The sequence below is a fragment of the Limulus polyphemus genome, unplaced genomic scaffold (genome assembly GCF_000517525.1).
Source record: "Limulus polyphemus unplaced genomic scaffold, Limulus_polyphemus-2.1.2 Scaffold1247, whole genome shotgun sequence".
Lineage (NCBI taxonomy): Eukaryota > Metazoa > Arthropoda > Merostomata > Xiphosura > Limulidae > Limulus > Limulus polyphemus.
The window spans coordinates 121,945-127,974 of record NW_013666857.1 but is presented as its reverse complement, the minus strand read 5'-3'; the positions used below and the strand labels follow the sequence as shown (position 1 = coordinate 127,974).

The window sequence follows — 6,030 nt, the reverse complement described above, 5'->3', positions numbered from 1 at the left end:
ACCAGGAACATGATGATGGTGTTGTTTATTATGCATCGCTAGAAATATCGTGATGCTGCTGCTAATCAGACATCAACAAGAATGTTATTATAAAGTTGTTGATTACGTACTATCAAGAACATCGTGACGTTTTGTTCGTCTAGCATCACTAGGGACGTCATGATGGTGCAAGTAAACGTCAATAAAACGTAATATGTTTTAATATGGACCTATTTGAGCCTCTTATTAAACTTAACATTGGAAACTATCATTCAGAAACTAGTAGCCGTTTTAATCATCGCAATATTCTATAAAAGATAAAAAAAGCACCATAAGTACTTTTGAGCAAAAATTTATTATTAAAGCTACAATACAACTTTAGTGCTCAATCGGTTCATCTCTTGTTCAGAAATAATTTGAAAATGAGTTCTTCTGATTGTGTAAAGATTTTGTTGAAAGATCAATTTATTTTGTAATATGATTTACCTGTAGAAAATTTGCTTTCTATGCTCAATTAATCAATATATGTTGCAAATGCAGCTAAAAAGTAAAATGGTTACATGAAATATAAACGTTTAAGGTTTGTTTGTTTTAAGTTATACCCACCACGAGTATCGAAACCCGGTTTCTAGCGTTGTAAGTCCGCACACATACCGCTGTGCAACTGGGGGCAACGTTTAAGGTGCAGTGACGAGGAGGTTACTGTTAAAATTAAAGGGATCCGAAAGAGAGGTTTGTTATAAAACGTCAGAATACAATGAAATGAAACTACAAATAAAAGTTATTGTAAAAATAAAATGGTTTGTTATTCTCGTTGTAACTATTGTCTTAGATAACCCTTAAGTGTTTGACTGATTTATATATATATATATATATGATTGATCGGACCCCAACCAATGAAAGTCATAAGAGATACTGGAAGAGCATCTATTGATGTTTCTACTAAATGCGCTGTGTCCTAGATATATGTAATGAACATGGTGAAACCATTCTTAAGATAAAAAGAAATGTAGGTAACAATGCAGTAACCCTGAGAAAAACTAGCCTTGATTTGGGAAGACTTTTCATCAACAACAAAACAATATTTTGGGGATTTAAATGAATTTTTCGAAACAAGAGGTCAAACCCGAAACTTTTACAAATTTTTATATGAAAAGTTTGTTTACCGGAGTTTCTCTCACTTAAAGTTAACATCAGAGTATGGCAGTTTCTATACGCTCGACTCCTGATTTTAGGATTCACTTGTTTTGCAAATCAAACACGTGCTTGATTATTTTTCATTAACTTTATCAAGTTTTAGTTTTAATCTTTGTAACACATAAAATATCTATTCTGAAAACCACTTTGGAAAATAAGTTAACCTTCTTCATATAAATTTAAATACATTTCCAAGAGATTTAACATTTTCCAATTAAAATATCAAATCTATGCAATTAAAAGAACAATGTGCCTCTGTCAGTCCGTGCATGTATGCGTGCTAGTTCACATGGAAATCCAATATTCCTGTTGACTAATTGTACAGTGGTACTTTCACGTTTATACGAGAGCAAAAGTGAACGACGTTTAGCGTGCATTGTTCTATAGGAATGCAAAGCTACGATGTTTATAACATTAAATTTAAAAGCAATTATTTCAGTAACATAAACAAACAAGCAAGGAAACACATTGAGTTAATTTTTTTTTCCTTTCCGTGGCTTATAAGTAACGCAGTACCATTACACTTTAATACAAATTCCAACAGGCCTAAAGTTCAAATGCCTTTCGTATTTGAAGCAAGAGTTTACCCGCTATATAATCTACAACAATTAACCTTAATAGTCGCTGCCACAACTTCATTCAGTTTTGATGCTCTACAGCTAACACATTGCACGAAAAAAAATAATAAGAGGTTTCAGATGATATAAAAATGCGACTTGGGTATATATATATGCACACAAGAAATGTACAAAAAAAAACATGACGAGAGTTGATTTTTACATTTCTTGATATCATAAATTTAAAAATTCACTGTTTTATAACAATTTTATAATGTCATTTTATCAAGAGTTCGATCAAGAAAAAAATCTCAAGATCTTAGCCAAAAATGGCGATTATCCGAAAATACAAGGTTTTTATAAAACATAATGTTGTGAACAGAGATATATTTCGTCTATAGTCATCCCACGTTTTTTTACATCTCTTTACTTTAAACCTAAATACAACAACTACGTATTCTGCTTAGCAAATTTTTGTTTCATTCGTGTCCAACAACATAATACAACAAAGGCATCATCTAAAGGATTTGTCTACTTAAAACATATACCCTTATCATATATATAGCATTCAACCTGATAAAACTGTATATGTGGAAAAACTTTTGGGCTTTGGCTCATATGGCACAGCACACAGTGCTTTATGCGGGAAGTCGAAAATTCAATCCCGTCTATATCATTTTTTCTCCTGAACAATGTTCCTGTAGTCAAGTAATTTTAGTACATACATAACATGCGTAGCACAAGTTTATGCCCAAATTGAACAATATGTAATTGCCCCAATTTATAAAGCTAACTGAAATTTTATATGTAGTTTTCTACGTTCAAGAAATGATTTGGGAAAACAACATAGGTTGTTTCAATCGGAATTGTAGAAATTAAAGAAATTGTTGTCAATAATTTTATTGGAGCTTCCAAAAAAATTGACCTTAAAACTAAACCATACTTAGATTTCTTTTCTACCTAAATAACACAAACCTCTGGGTCAATTTTCATTTCTACTTCAGTTAAAACGATGATCGTACAGCCAGCTATTTTATTTAAATTACCTAACCATTTAGTTTGATAAGATTATAAATATTCAAATAATAATAAACGATTTTGGGGTTAAAGAAAATAAATCTATTTTACGTAAACTTCTATATTTAAATCATTATGGAATAACCAACTTAGTTCTAACTTTATTTCAATACGGTGCTCACAAAAAATTCGCGTTTTTTGTAAGCCTTGTGGTTAGGGCGCTCGGCTTGTAATCCGCGAATCGTGGGTTCGAATCCCATCACCGAATAGACTTCACTTTCAACCAAAGGGGGTGTTATAAGAGTAACAGTCAACACCATTATTCGATTAGAGCAGCCCAAACATTAGTGGTGGGTGGCGTTAGCTAGCCACCATCCCTCCGACTTATCACTTTTAAATTCGTGTAGCTTTAAGCGAAATTCAACAACAGAAAAGAACAGTTATTCCATTACGATAGATTACGGAAACTGTAAAAAATTGTTAACGATTTTTGGTAAAGGTTAAAAATCTTTTAATAACCATTTTCGTTAGAAATCAATATTATAAATTAATGGTAGGTTCCCCGATTGGGGCAAATTACATCACCTGTCTTACCAGTTTTTAATGTTTATATTTATGAAAAATATGTTCACGAAAATAAATCTAATTTTGATATAGTTGCTTTAATATACAGTACGACAATCTAGTCACGTACCCAGTACGATTAATACGTCAACGATACTCTCGACTAGCCCAATAATGACAAGTAACGAGTAATCTATAGAACTGTTTATTAACGCAAAGACGAATAACACAAGACAGTGCATAAATACGAAACGGGCGACATTCACACACGAAGCAGGAAATCCAATCAGATACCGGTAAATTAAATTGTACATGGTAATACCTACTGAAGTGTTAGTAATGAGGACTACTAACCCATAACTCCTCTCTTAAGTTGGCAGTTAAGTATTTATATACCGCAGTTCAGCATGCGTCGATGCCTCACGTGTACAGTTATTAACATAACACTATGTCACAAGTCAATCAACGATAAATACTTTGTACAACCAATATAACGTGACTGTTTAGTTACATCATACTCTGTAGTTTAAGCTTTGGCAAGGTGATTGCACAAAATGTAAGTAGGAAACCTGTAGGAACGTTTAATTATAACCTAGCTAAATTTTTAGCCTGGATATCGAGACTTTATGCATTACAGGGAGAATGTGTTATAAAAAATACAGAACATTTTACCAAGCTATTAGGTACGTTCAATCCTTGTAGTTTTTTAGTTAATTTTGATGTTGTTTCATTATTTACACAAGTACCAATCAATGAATCTATTGATTATGATCTTTCTTGTTTTATACGAAATGAAAATCCAAGAACACAACTTTCTCCATACGTTTTAAACCAATGTTAATTTTTACAACAACACAAACTGTATTTCAACTTAATGAGGAATTTTATGATGAGATTGAGAGAATAATTATGGTCAGTTTATTAGCACCTTTCTTCCTGACATCTTTATCAACATGTTGGATTATAAAATTAAAAGTACGGTTAACCTAGGATTATGTTTTTTGTCAGATATGTTGGCGTTACACTTGCTGACTTCGTTTCTGGACAAATGGTTGAACAATTTTTAATACTTTTAAATTCACTACATCCTAATATCAAATTTACCCATGATAATGCGAATAAGGGTGAGTTATCCTTTCTCAATATCATGGTTAGTAGGGTAAATAAATGGCTCAGTGTAGAATTTACGGACTGTAATACTATCTATATAGGGGAGACTGGTAGAAATTGATATACTGGAATAGCTGAACATGAACATATATCCGTCACATATCTACTAACATTTTAAAGATACAGAACATCGTAATGAAAATAAAATTACTAAACTTGTTTGTCGAGAACCTATTATAAATAAACGTAAAATAAAAGAAGCAGTTTTAATAAAAGAATACAAACCTCTAATAAATATAACACAAGGAGTAGGCTTATACTTATGCTAGCTCAGGGTTATGTGGTTGACGTCACCAAGTGTGGTGTGCAGTTGTGCAGAGTACCTGATGATGGCACGTTAACAGTGGCGAAACGTTGTTTTTAAATCTTGCATTTTTTTTTCGGTCCCACTTTAGCTGTTTTTCAATTTTGAAACATATGACTTGTCATTTATGAAACAGGCCGTGCTTATCCAATTTTTTTAGTTGACAGTTAAATGGAGTTTGAAATATTGGCGGAGACATTCTACTTTGTTTTTAACCTCTACAACTTTGGTTATTTTCCTAGTGTCTAACTTACTTGAATGGGTTGGAATTTCATCACGAGGAGATACATTTTTACTGATCAACCCAATAGTATTTTTGTTTTCAGTTAAGAGTAGCCACTTTCCCACAACTGGCTGCAAACGGTTGCAGGAAGGTGGCAACGATGTGGGATTTTGTGAGCTTGAGCATCTACATCTGCTTTTCACATCAGTTTAGGAGGTATGTGAAGGGAGGTTAAGTCTGGTATATCATGTATAGCCACTGCTATATGAGTCCTATTTCCCAAACACCTGCAAAAACAGCATACGTTTTAGATTTTACCACCATGTAACTTGTAACCCAGTGTTACGTCATTCTGTTGCTGCGATTTCTTGAATTTCTTTTGAAAAGTTTTTATTTTCCTTAATTTAATAATTATATCAATATATTGCTAGTTTGATAGGTTATATGTGTTGGTATTATTGATATAATTCCAAACAAGCGAATTAATCAACGAATATACATTCTATGCAGTAGGTTTGACTAACATCACATGCAATATCGGTTAATTAATTACTTCTATGACTGAATTAAAATATATTTTTGTTTTTATATCGAATGAAGAACAAGATATGTATTAATCTATCCGATAACTTTCCTTTTCACTTATTATTACCATCAAAATTCGGATTTGTATGAATATAACAAACCCCGTAAAGATCAGTTCTCGAATTGTTTGCATACAATGGAGGTTATCTGTTATTTATTAACAAGTATAAGCAAATTTAAATTTCATAAAACAGATAGGGATCGACATATATGTAACCTATCTAGCTATAGTAATATAGAAAATTTTAATGCTACAAAAAATATTGAAGCAAGAAAATCAAACTACAGAAACTGAGGTACCTAAAATTTAATATATATGTATATATATACAGTATATATCCCTACTTTGTATATATATATATACAGTATATATCCCTACTTTGTATATATATATATATACAGTATATACTCCCTACTTTGTATATATATATATA

General features: G+C 31.8%; 1 protein-coding gene across 2 annotated transcripts in view; it reads left to right on the top strand.

Annotated features, from left to right (window-relative positions):
* LOC106462779 (cAMP-dependent protein kinase type II regulatory subunit-like) overlaps positions 1–6,030 on the top strand; it is a 103,420-nt gene that overhangs the window by 82,161 nt on the left and 15,229 nt on the right. The window lies entirely within an intron of this gene.